This window comes from Phalacrocorax carbo, chromosome Z (assembly GCF_963921805.1).
Source record: "Phalacrocorax carbo chromosome Z, bPhaCar2.1, whole genome shotgun sequence".
NCBI lineage: Eukaryota > Metazoa > Chordata > Aves > Suliformes > Phalacrocoracidae > Phalacrocorax > Phalacrocorax carbo.
The window spans coordinates 33,146,678-33,159,349 of NC_087548.1; the positions used below are offsets into that span (position 1 = coordinate 33,146,678).

A 12,672-nucleotide genomic window follows, 5' to 3' on the forward strand; every position below is an offset into this window, starting at 1 on the left:
TGTGTACAGCTTTGTCTAAACCTTTAAGACAGTCTCCAAGATTCCGTTATGTAAGCAGCAAAAGATCAGCTTTCAGACTCTTTTTTCAATTCCCAACACAATAGTTGCACATTTTGTGTCTGACTGGAGTTATTTGTGTTTGCCAATATCTTCGAGGCATGGGCAGAAGTAAGGAGATAGGACACAAGACACGCACAAAAGATGTCCCTCTTCCATACTTGAAGAAAAGATATCCAGCTGATGAAATTAAAAGCTAGAGGGTTGTTATCTTTCTCTTACATTTTTAAAAAATTACAAATCCCTGAATACCTTCCCTTTCTCAACTCCAACATTTCATCTTTTCCAGGACCTACCAGTCCAGTGCAATTTACAATGGGTGACGAAAAACCCCAGAGGCACATGTTCCCTTTCTCTTGTATTTGGAACTTTCTTTTTTCCTTGGAGTCTACCCTTGTAGGTTGGCCAGGATGTATAAGTGTAAATCACAGACTATCAAGAATACATGAGACTCAGCTTAAATTCTAGTAATTTTCCATTTGTATATATTAGCCTAAAATTTAATATGACATGTCACAATCAAGCCTATTAGGACCATATGCTCTTCCAAAATCTTGAATGTTACACTTCAAAAAAAAACCCAGCTCCCGACTCACCCCCAACCAAGAGACCCCCAAAGGAATGGAGGTTCATTTAACATCTATAATCAGTGTGACTGTTATAGCAAAATAATACCTTGTATTCCCCAGTTTACTTGCAGACCAACAGAACCTGTAATGTAAGAAAAAAAAAAGTCTGCACAATCAGTCATTTAATACAAATATACACACACACATATACAAACAGAATATTCTTCCAGAATTATGTGTGTGTTTCTGATAGTGTAAACATAGGTACAAAAGCAACTGAGCAGTTAAGTATTTCTATCTTCATGTCCTGAAAAACATTCACAACATATAGCAAGTAACATGCTGACATTAAACATATATTGTCAGATTCGGCTAATTACCCAGTCTTTTTAGGCTGGCAGTAAACAGCTTCTGTTTCTGAGAGCTGGTGAATATTTTAGCAGTCAAACTGCTTTGGTTTTCATTTTGTAATATGTTTGAAAATATGACTGTATAATGTAAATATCTTGCATTGCCCCTATCTTAAAAGGAAAAATAAAAGAATGCCCTCCCCCTAAAAAGGGTAACAACAAAACTTCATGGCTATGAAGCTTATATTTTTTCCTGGCCTAGACAAGCCCTATTCACATACAAAAACCACTCTGCACTAAGTCCTGGGGCACTACAGAAGGAAAAAAGAAGTGAAGATCTTAAAAACCACAGAAAGCCTACCTTTCCTACCCCAAAGAGCTCATGTTCCACTTACATCTTTCAGAAAGTGGGCTTATTTTAATGTTTCTTGATTTGGTTGGGTTTTTTTTTCAGATAAAACCATGTGTGAGTTCAGCCTGTGTGTTTATAAATCAAGCTTTCCAAATTTCAGGTAAATATGATGATCATAAGAATTCTAAACATAACATTCAAAACTATGTCTTCATATCAGTCCCTTGAAAAGGACTACAGTATTAAATTTCTATTTTTTAATTTTAACAATAACATTTATATAAAAACAAACAAACAAACAAGCAAACAAAAACCCCAACTTTTCTGAACGTGAAATAATAGCACCAGAAATAACGCTCTCGCTAATCATGGAAATTGTATTGCCTACAACACAACTCATTATGACCTCAAATTAGTGTTCACATATTTCCTATACAGAAGACCGATTATCATAACCTAAAACCATAAGATGGACCCTGATTTTTTTCTCATTACAAAACATACATAGAATGGATAAAGGCTTTTCAAGATATACAGTGAAATTCAGCAAGAAACTAAAACTGCTATAAAACAAAGTATATGACTTCTACTGATATAAAAATATAAGTGCCGGGGTCTGTCTTAGTACAGTAAATTCAATATATGTGATCCGACATTTGTCTTCCACCTCCCTGTGAAGATGAGGGAAATGTTTCCTAAAATGTATTGTTGTTTAACAAATATACTACAGATACCACATGCACATATACCAAAAAAAAAACAACCAACCACATCTATGAGTTAGACATTGGAAAAGAGAACTATTCTCTAGAACCTTCATTGCAAAATACAGAGCAGTAAATCGAGAGTGCTTAACACTTAATAAATAACATTACCTTGGGAAAAATAATATCTAGCCATTGTGAATTTTCAGGCCATTTTAACCTAACAGTATAGTTAGCATCTTTACCAGACTTGCAAGTTTTAAGCAAGAAGACCAAAGAACAAAGAGAAAATGTAAAGACCTTAATGGTGTCACAGGGCCAGGATTCTAGATAAAAACAAGGTTTACAGAGTTAATTATGACTTTCCCATGGACTATGTCCATTGTGTAATTTAGATCTCTTATTCTCCACCTAGACAATAAAAAGACACTTTGTATATAAGGCAAGTCAAATGATTAACAGCAATACAGACAAAATGAACTGCAAAGGTCTATAGCCCTCACAAGCCCTTTGTCCATGGATTGTGTTGGGTGGTTTTGACTCTCAGTTTAGAATTATTTCACTCCTTTAGAGAGCAGGACAGTAAACAAAGTGTTGACTAATCATTAAGAAAGGAAAAACTTCATATAGATAATGATGGGAGAGGTCAACATAGAGAATGCTTGTTTTTAGTGTTGCTTTGTACATTATTTTAGGAATAGTCATACCTCAGTCCTCTAAATTATTAGCTGATACACACACTATTTTCATGTGATCACACATATCTACAATGCATCATCCAAGGAAGCTGTGATTTACTGCTCAGAGTCAGTATTTGAATGCATCTTGTTGTGGTTTAACCCCAGCTGGCATGTAAGTACCACACAGCTGCTCACTCAGTCCCCACCATGATGGAATGGGGGGAGAGTATGTAAAATGTGTGCATATGGACAGAGCCAGAAAGATTTTCAATGAGTTTAGTAACCATTTACAGTACACATCCAATAGAGAGAGAATGAGCCATAAATCTCATAATGTGTACTTGTGTTAGTTAATGAAAGTCATTTTCTCATGCAGTTCTGATCAGAAACATACAGGCAGAGAAAATGAAAGTTTCTGGAAAGAAAAAGCCTCATGTAAATGACACTTCACTGAACAGTTGGTGGGAAATCACAACTCCTAAACATCTGCTTTAACCCTACAAATAAAATTAATTTAAATTAAGCACATAAATAACTTGCTATTCACATATCAATGAAATCAATAAGAAACAGACTCCTAATCACAACTGCCACTAAGATTTGTTGTGAAAGATAAGAATAAAGAGATAATTGCAATCAGAAAACATGCTGAGTAGAAATAAATTACAGTGGACTTTAAAAAGTGTTGAAGTGTTCAGCCAGTTTCCTGTAGCATATAAAAATTTCCCAGAACATAAGGCCACACTATAACTTCCTCTCCTTATCCCTTATCAATGTTCTTCTGAAGTGTGAAACTCATTTCCTTTTTCCTTGCTGACTTTGTTTATAGCTTGAAACAAATGTAGACTTAAACCTACCATCAGCTTCAGATAGAGCCTCTGAAAAAGAAAGCAAACCCTAGAGACTTGTAAGTCTTCTTTTATTCCAAGCTACCATATCATCACTGGTAGTTCTGTCCTAGAGTATGTGTTTTCTTGCAACTTTTCATATTTCTTTGTCTTGCACAGAACTTCCATTTCACTCTTTTGCTCTATTTTTGCTTTTGAAAGAGCTTTCTGCACTTCATAACATCCCTGTTTCTTGTTTCATTTTGTCTTCTTTCCACCCAAAGTCCTCAGTATCAATTCCCTTTAGGTTTTGATACCCCTTTTCTATCTCCCCTCCCCACACTCCTCTCAGTTTTACGCTTCTAGCCTCTAGTTGAAAAAGTTAACACATGTTCTTTTCCTTCCCCAGAGTCACTTTTCCCTTCATTTCCTCTTCCGGTATTTCTCTTTCACTTCTGTGACAGAGTGTGGACTTGTGGTATTCTTAAAGGGTATTGTGTAGTAGAAAACCATCATGTGTGGAAAAAAAATGGGCAAGATAATAAAATTTCAGGAGATACAACACTATTCTTAACTGATTTCCAGTTTTTCCTTGTCTTCCTCTTGTTCTCTACCCTGATTTCATCTTTGGTGAGTAAATGAGTTGCCACTTTTCATCCTGTCGGTCTCTCATCTTACTGTTTATTTTTTTCTCTCTGTGGCCTTTTATCTCCTTCCTGCTCTAGGCAACGTTACCTTTCTTCTGTATTAACCCTCGTTTTCCTCTCTTCCACCAAATTATAATCCACATCTTTAGTTTCCTGTATCTCAGAAATTACAAAGCTGTCACTGGTGTTGATTCACTGTTTTACTTAATGGTCATGACTGTCTTTTCTTGAATTTCTTCTCTACCCTGTCCTTCACTAGGATAGCAGTTGAGGGTAACAGAGGAAAGGCAATGACAGAAATTAAACTTTGCCAGTAGTCATCCTTTATTAACAACAGGGAAAGTGAGCAGCCTTCCACTTCCTCCCCAGCTCAGCCCAAATTCAGGTTTCCTCAGTTTTCTGTTCTTGTGTGACAGTGATACAGGAGGCTATTTTAAGTATACGGCTTATTCAGAATTGACTATGTCTCAATACCAAGATGATGTTGCACACAGATTGTACTTTACGCAGCTGAGTACCTTCCCAAAATTATAGGACTCATGGAAATGATAAACCTTCATTTCAACAAAGTACTTCAGCTGTCCAGAAATTACCTCAAATGTAAATGGTATGTTCTTTATGTACCTTAAATTCTTAAAGCGGTTCAAGGAATTCCGATTCAAAGATAAAACAAGTTAGGTTCCTGTAATCATTTCTGCTTGAAAAGATAGTTACTTGTGACACGAACTACTGGGGTGAAATTCTTCCCTTAATGACTTATTGCTCAGGGACAAAAATTACTTCAGTAGAAAACATGGCTGAGCATCCTAGGGTAAATTTGCTTCCTATTATTTTTGTATTAACTGAAACTGAAGATTACTCTAGGAAAAATACAGTATGTGCAGCACAGAAACTAATTATGTCTGAAAAAGGTGTGAATGGATCAAGAATAAATAAGCAAAGAATTGCACACATATTCAAATAAAGAGCTTAAGCTAACATAAATGTATACATACACAGTTCAACAGTGTAAAACCTATAGCATGTATGCTAGAATAAACCCATACGCTATCATCACCAACAGGGCATCTGCTAAAATCTGTGATGTTCCCAGCAGCTTGCAACATGTTTGCAGATCCTGAAGACCCAATCTCAGATTTAAGAAAGAGACAAGCTGTGACACTGAGTCAAGAAGTGTGAGACAGAGGTAATGAAGAGAAGGAAACACTTTTAGCAGACTGACTATGCCTCCACAGTTTTGGTGTGAGGGCACAGCCCCTAAATATCACTTAACGCAAATGAACATCTTTCACGATACTACATCATGGACATAAAAATTACCAAAATGTTTTGATTTTCTTTTTCCTCAGAGGAAAAGGTTTGTATTGCAAATTAGAAAAAAATTGTTTATTTATGAAAAAAGCCAATACCCTCACGGATTGCTGTCAGCATAAAATGTAAGTATTTGTAAATTGTACCCATATAACTTCTCTAAGCATATGCATAAATGAAGGTATATTACATGTGTTTAACAACTATAGATAGATTCTCTGTTAGCTAAAACATTTCATAATAGGAAAACTCAAACACAGAAGGCAGTTCCTCATTAAAAAAACAAAAATGAAACCAACCCCCCAACCCACTCCACTCCCTAACCAAGAACAAATGTCCCCACAAAGTGTAATAAGAGGCTTTCTCAGTGCAGTAAAGAGCAAGTGTATTCCAAAGTTCCTAATATGTTCTGACTCACCACAACTATGTATATATAAAAAACCCTACAGCTGACCTCACTATTGAAAAGAACAAGAGAAGAGAGAGGGAGACAGAGAAATGGAGCAAAATGTAAAATGTGAATGCCACAATAATTTGCTTCATTACATCATCCGAGACAAAATCAGACTCTTGGTACATGTTATTGAAGTAGATGTGATTACCTTTAAATATTGTATTAGCTTGAAAAGTCAAGAAATGTACTAGTAAATTCTTATTTCTGTAGGTCAAAAATTTAAAATTTTACACAAATTCTGTGTTCAGACTTTTCTGGTTAGCTTCAAATACCTTGATTTAACAAATTATTATTTTTTTAAATAAAGATTCAAGGTAATATGCATAAATATATTGCACAAAGATATAATACGCATATGTAATATGCTCCAAACATATATTATATATAGATAATGTGCACAACTAAATAACACAATCTCATTGTCATTTTCTTTTGTTTTACCTTAGTTAAGCTTCAATCAGTGGGAAATGATAGTAAATCACAACTTTTTCTCACTCGGTCCAGAATTTTGATTCCAAGCTCTGCACACCATCACCCTTGAAATAAATTGTTAAAGGAATTGTTTGCAATCAGTCAGTTTTAAAGTAAGAAATATCCAGTGATGTGTAAGGAGAGAGACTTTTTCTGCGGAAGTCTCAAAGCACATTCCAGAGAGATGCAGCATTAACAGCAGCATCAGAAGACAGATTTTGTTTTGTGGAATTGACAGATCACACATTAAGGAAGCAGGCAAATACATAACAGATAACCATGGGGATTCAAAATTGTCATGAGGTAACATATAATTATGAGATAAAAATAAGGTACTACACTCTTCTCTTCAATCAGGAAAGTCTGGCCTACCAAGGGAACTCTCTTTAGGAACCATATATAATCTCTTTATACTAGTATTATTTTGTTGTATACACATGCCCCAAATAGTAGGTCGTAGCATCTATATGGGCCATTATTAGTGTGAGAGGGAGAGTCTTTTCAGACAAGCGTGTCAGTGTAACCCTGCTCTACCAGGCTCCTATGCACAGTGCCCTTCTGATTTGACACTGGAATAGCATTATAAATATCCTTCTGCTGCTGGTGCTCACTAGTAATGAAAAGTCAAATCACTGAGGAATAAAGCTTTTACATCAATTTTCCCATGCTGTATGTCAGTAAACACAAAAGCTTAGTACATTGTGTTGGGTGCAGGTGCCTAGATGTTGGCAGTGAGGGGCTGCAAGGAAGTAGAAGTTCCCCAGCAGCCAGCAGAGAGGAATCCACACAGAAGCAGGTTTTCTGGTGTGTGAGGGACCAGTCCTGGAGCAGGGGGAAAGTGTGGGGAGGAAAGACTGTCAGAGAAGAACTGTTATGAACTGACTGCAGCATCCATTCCCCATCCTCCTGTGTTGCTCAGGGGTAGTAGGTAGAGGAGACAAGATTTAGGTTGAGTCTGGGAAGAAGGAGGGAGTGAGGGGGAAGGTGTGTTTAGTTTTGTCTTTGTTCCTCAACATCTCAATCTTTTTTTTAATTGACTATAAGTTAGATTCATTTTCCCCAAGTTTAGTCTGTGCTGCCCTTGTAAGTGACCTCTATTGCCTTTGTCCCAACACATAAGCTTTTCCATCTTAATTTCTCCCCCTGCCCTATTAGGAAGGGGGAATGACAGAGCAGCTGAGTGGGAGTCTGGCAACTGGCCAAGGTGAACCCACCACATACATGTTCAGTGCATGTGGGTACATGATATGGATTTCACCAATACATCTTCCATAAGAAACAACATATATCAGAACCAGGAGAGCCTGTAAGTTTGAGCTGCCCTCCAAAACTTAAGTTTCCTAAAAGGTCTCGTTTCATGCTTAAAATAGCTGTCAGAAAGTGAAAAAGGGATGACACCAGGTTGCAGCTTTCAGTCAGACCATATTTGTGTAAAAACAAAACTATGTCCTTTATAAGACAAAAGCATTTAATTCAAGCTGTAATGAATAAACCATTACCTACTAAAGAAGAGTTATTGAAGAACATCTGCACATATAACTTGCTTTTTGATCCAAAAGGGAATTTTCTCTTACTCCCACACTCCCAAATCACACACCTTGTGGATGATATGAATATTTTATTCAGGAAACTTAAGAAAGAAAAAGACTAAATGATCATCACTTGGCAGCAAGGTAAGATTAACTTTTTGTGAAGACTAACATGATTAACCAAGAAGACATTTGCAATTATTTCTGTATTTAATTTGGCCATAGCCACTTTTGAAATCTTTATGCCAGAAGACTTCCAAAACTTAATGTTGCTTGGGGTCTTGTGTAAAGAAGATACCTCAGGCTTTATTTTTGTTGGAAAGCTCACAAAACCATTAAGAACAAAGCAGACATATAGTGTGTTTTTATGTTGCTTTTTAAATAAAAAATAATAATGATTTTAATATTACTATAGACATAGCTACTTTATTTTCTTCTTGTTCTCACCATCTTATTGCTGAACTGGGTGCGAACACTCTGTGTAATTACAATGAATGATTACATCCCTAACTATTTACAGGCTTTCTATTTAGGTAGTGGGAAGAAGTACTTACATTAAAAAAAAAGAAATCTATAGACCAAGGTACCATTTACCTATAAAAGCAAATCTAAGAAAAAATTAACACTGAATCATCCTTTATTCATGCTTCATTTTTAATAACATGCTAACACTTTTTTGTGGTGGGAATGCTTTAATCCTCTAACAAAGCTTCTTACACACAAGATGTGTTACAGGTTTACTGTGCTATAGTTTCTAAGACATTTGCTTTTAGATGATCTATTCAACAGATCAGTACTGGTTCCTGACTAAAGCATGGATAATCATATGCTGTGTTTCAGCAAGAAAAATATAGGTCTTACTGACTGGGGTTTTTTTCCTAATGAGCCTAATCATTAACTCAAAATAGAATTCTTTGTTACGTGGGTGTTGTAGAAGCATATGGGAAATTTAATGGGAAATTTGAAGAGAAATTTAAAGCAATGCATGTTTTCTAATGTAAATTAATTGGAGGAAATAAGAAAAAGATCCAGTCACACTAAAGCAGAAATAAAAATAAAAAAGGTATAATGAATTAGTGCCTACCCTATACCCATGTAGGATTACTTCCCCATCAACTTACAGTAAAAGGGAAACCTCTACAATTACTCCTCAGACAATTACTTTGCTAAGTATAAACGTGATCAATGCATAATAGTATTGGTCAAGTAATTTGAGCGTTCAAGGCACTACTATAACGGTATTAAATGCTCATTGAAGAGAATCAGGTGCAAATTTTGGGTCTACCTGACTAAAAATTCAAATGAGGGGATTCTGAGGGCAATTTATTTCAAAGCATAGTGAATTTTAGAACAAAAACTGGAGTTTTGAAAAACACATAAGACAATATAGTGATGTAAAAATGTTTGAGTGTGATTGTCACTTTAGCAGTATTATACTTTCTTGGAGAAATTCTACTAAGCACTTTGTAGAACTGCCCTTGCAAATGTGCTTTTTAAGGTTGTTGACATAGTCTAGGGCATATGAAATGATAAATTACTATAGATCTGATTGTATTCTCATTATATTGCTTCTTTTAAAAATGGAAATCTAATGATCAGTTTTCTGTATTGTGAAATCTTACAGCATGAAATTACAATTCATTTCTTGCAGAGAGAGTTAGATGTGCATTCATATTAAATACAACAGTATAATTTGACAGATTTTACTCAGTTGCCAGTTGTTATTCAGTCTGTGATAATGTAAATTGTAAATCATTATGCCTTAGGATCCTATAGGAAATAATATTGCATATATATCAATAAAATGAGAATTATATTCTAGGATCTGTTTAAGTTATGAACATTCTTTTAAACAGAGTTAAGTTCTGAGACAAACAGCTTAACTTTCAGTGCATGCCAAACATTTACAACAACATTCATTCATGTATGATCACGCAAGCCATAGCTGGGCGCCAAAATTTTTAATGAAAGATATCCATGATTTAAATTTTACTTATTTTACTGTGGACATATCTGGTTATTGTTTTTAAATGTACACAGCCCTTTGGACATCCAGAAGGTTAAAATCACTTTGGTGGGACAGGAATATTAAATCACTAAGGAAACAGGTTTGATACTATTATTCCTTGTTACTTCAGTTATTCGCTTGGTTACTAGCACTACGAACAGGGAATGTAAAACCCCAGAAACTTATTCCTAGATGCAAGGTAACATAATTTTATTTTGTACACCATCCCGCATCAGAAAAATACAGAAGTGTAATGGATGAGGTACAAGTGTAAACCAGCAACTTCCATGGGAGAGAAGCAGAAACTGTGTTTAGAGAAAATGCAAGTTCAAAGTAAGCTTACTGACAGTACCTCAGCCACATCTTGGAATTGTGTTTTCCAGTGCTAGTTATGATATCTTCAGTATAATCCTGGATTCACTAAAGCACTTTTGGCAAATAATGTGAAAATTTATATTACAGGTAACATTAAAGAATTTTACCATATGTTGATTATGCACATTCTGGGTGTCCTGGTGGACAGTAAACTGAACGTGAATCCACAGTGCACCCTTGCAGTCATGGTGGGAAACTGTGCCCTGAGTTGCACCAGCAAGATTACGGACAGCATGTTAAGGGATGTGATAATGTTGCTTTCTTAAACACTTCACAGAACTGCAGAGTGGCTGAGGCTAGTTGGCACCTATAGAAATCATCTAGTGCAACTCCCTGTTCAGGACAGGGTTAGTTAAAACAAGTTGTTCAGGGTGTGTTTCAGGCATGTTTTAATACCTATAAAGACTCCACAGCCTGTCTGGGCAATGTGTGCCAGTCTTTGACCATCTTCACAGGAAAATATATTTTTCTTTTGTTCAGGTGGAATTTTAAATCTTTCAGGTTTTGCCCATTGCCTCTCATCCTCTTCACTGAGCACCACTGAGAAAAGTCTGGTGCCATCTTATTTACACACTACCACTCAGGTATTCATACACATGGATAAGATCTCCCTTGAGATTTCTCTTGTGCAGACTGAATAGTTCTAGCTCGTTCAGCCTCTCTTCATATGTTGAATGGTCCCACCCGTTACTGACTTACTTGTCCACAGGTGGAATATTCCACGCAGTTTTTGTCCTACAGTTTAAGATACTTTGAAAAACCTAAGAGTCCAGCAGCTAATGAAGTGTCTCAGGGATTGGAGAACATGACATCTGATGACATAGGGTTTGTTCAGCCTGGAGAAGAGGCGTTCCTGATGGGAATCTAACTACAGTCATCCAGGACCTAGAAGGTAGTTACAAAGAAAACGAAGGTAGTTTCTTCACATAGATACATGGTGGCAAGGGTTAACAAAGACAAGAAAAATCTCTTAATTGGGAAAGACCTATTACAAAAAGAGTTTTTTAGCTTTGCTGTTGAGAACTATCCTGTGACTTGCATAGTTTTCAAAGTACAGTTATTGCTCTAGTTATTGTATCAGGCATTTTTCCATGCAAAATGATCTGAAGATTTACAATCTCAAATAGTCATCTGTTGTTAAGAATAAACTTCAGAAAAGACAGTAGAAGAGTGGAAGGAGATTGGGAAACTTTTCTGGTATGGAACACCAATGAAGTGAGTATTTTTATTGGTTTACATAGATTTTCTTTTGTTTTTATTCATTATTATATGATGGATATACGGACATATCTTTTTTGTGTAACTAAGTCAGCAAACAACTGTTGACATCTACTTTACATTTTTCAGTACTATTCAGAAATACTAACTTGGGTCTTGAAATCAGCAAGATTGCGTTAAGTGGTGTCACGCAAGTTAATAAGTCCTTTTTGTCCAATTTTTGCAGAGTTTGCACAATAAGTCAAAATTTGGTAAAAGTTGTTATACACAGCATATTTAGAGAAAATTATGATTCTATAGTTGGGTTTTGATGTCATTAATTTTGGAGACGATGAAGGCTTTTTTTCAGAAGCTGAATTCTTCATATGAAGTTCAGGGGTCTTTTGAATAGGCTAGACTAGACTAGACTAGACTAGACTAGACTAGAATAGACTAGAATGGAGTAGGGCTAATTCAGTTGGCAGAGACCTACAGCAATCATGTAGTCCAACTGCTTGACCAATCCAGGGCTGATCAAAAGTTTAAACATGCTAAAAGGGACGTTGTCCAAATGCCTTTTAAACACGTAGAGACATGGGACATTCTTGCAGCTTGTAGGAGATAACTTCTTGTCACAAGTACTCAGTGAGCCAACTAGGAAAGCTGCCCTCCTGAACTTGCTATATTTTATGAAGTAAACATATTAATTAATTTACAGTGTCTACAGACTGATTAGCACTTTTAAAGTTTACCCTTCTGCTGATGCTCAGTAAGCCCCATAAAGTGTCAAGATGTGACAAAACTGATACAATTGCAGAAAATTCTCAGATTCCAAACTGGGCTAAGATTTAAAGGAGAATTATCTGTATTTTAGAGCTATGGTTTCCACTCATCTGAAAGCCGTCACCAGAAAGAATGTGGTGACTCAGATGGAGCCCACACACAGACATGCAGCTGTCCAGGTCTCTGTCTGCAGGGAGTGCCTGGGCCTGCCGCTCATACCAGAGATGACAGCTGTTTTTGGTGGGACCAGCTGGATGATCTACTCTGTCTGGTAGCAGAGCTGAAGGAGGAACTGGAAACATTTTAAGGAGTATCAGGGAGTGTGAGAGGTAGATAGATTGGTGGAGATGTACCCCAC

At 36.2% G+C, this 12,672-nt stretch overlaps 1 long non-coding RNA gene across 1 annotated transcript in view; it reads right to left on the reverse strand.

Moving 5' to 3' along the window:
• Positions 1–731: 731 nt before the first annotated feature.
• Positions 732–12,672, reverse strand: part of LOC135310494 (uncharacterized) — a 575,505-nt gene continuing 563,564 nt past the window's right edge. Inside the window, exon 7 of the long non-coding RNA XR_010370574.1 lies at positions 732–768. This is a non-coding gene — a long non-coding RNA (uncharacterized LOC135310494). The remainder of the gene's footprint in view (positions 769–12,672) is intronic.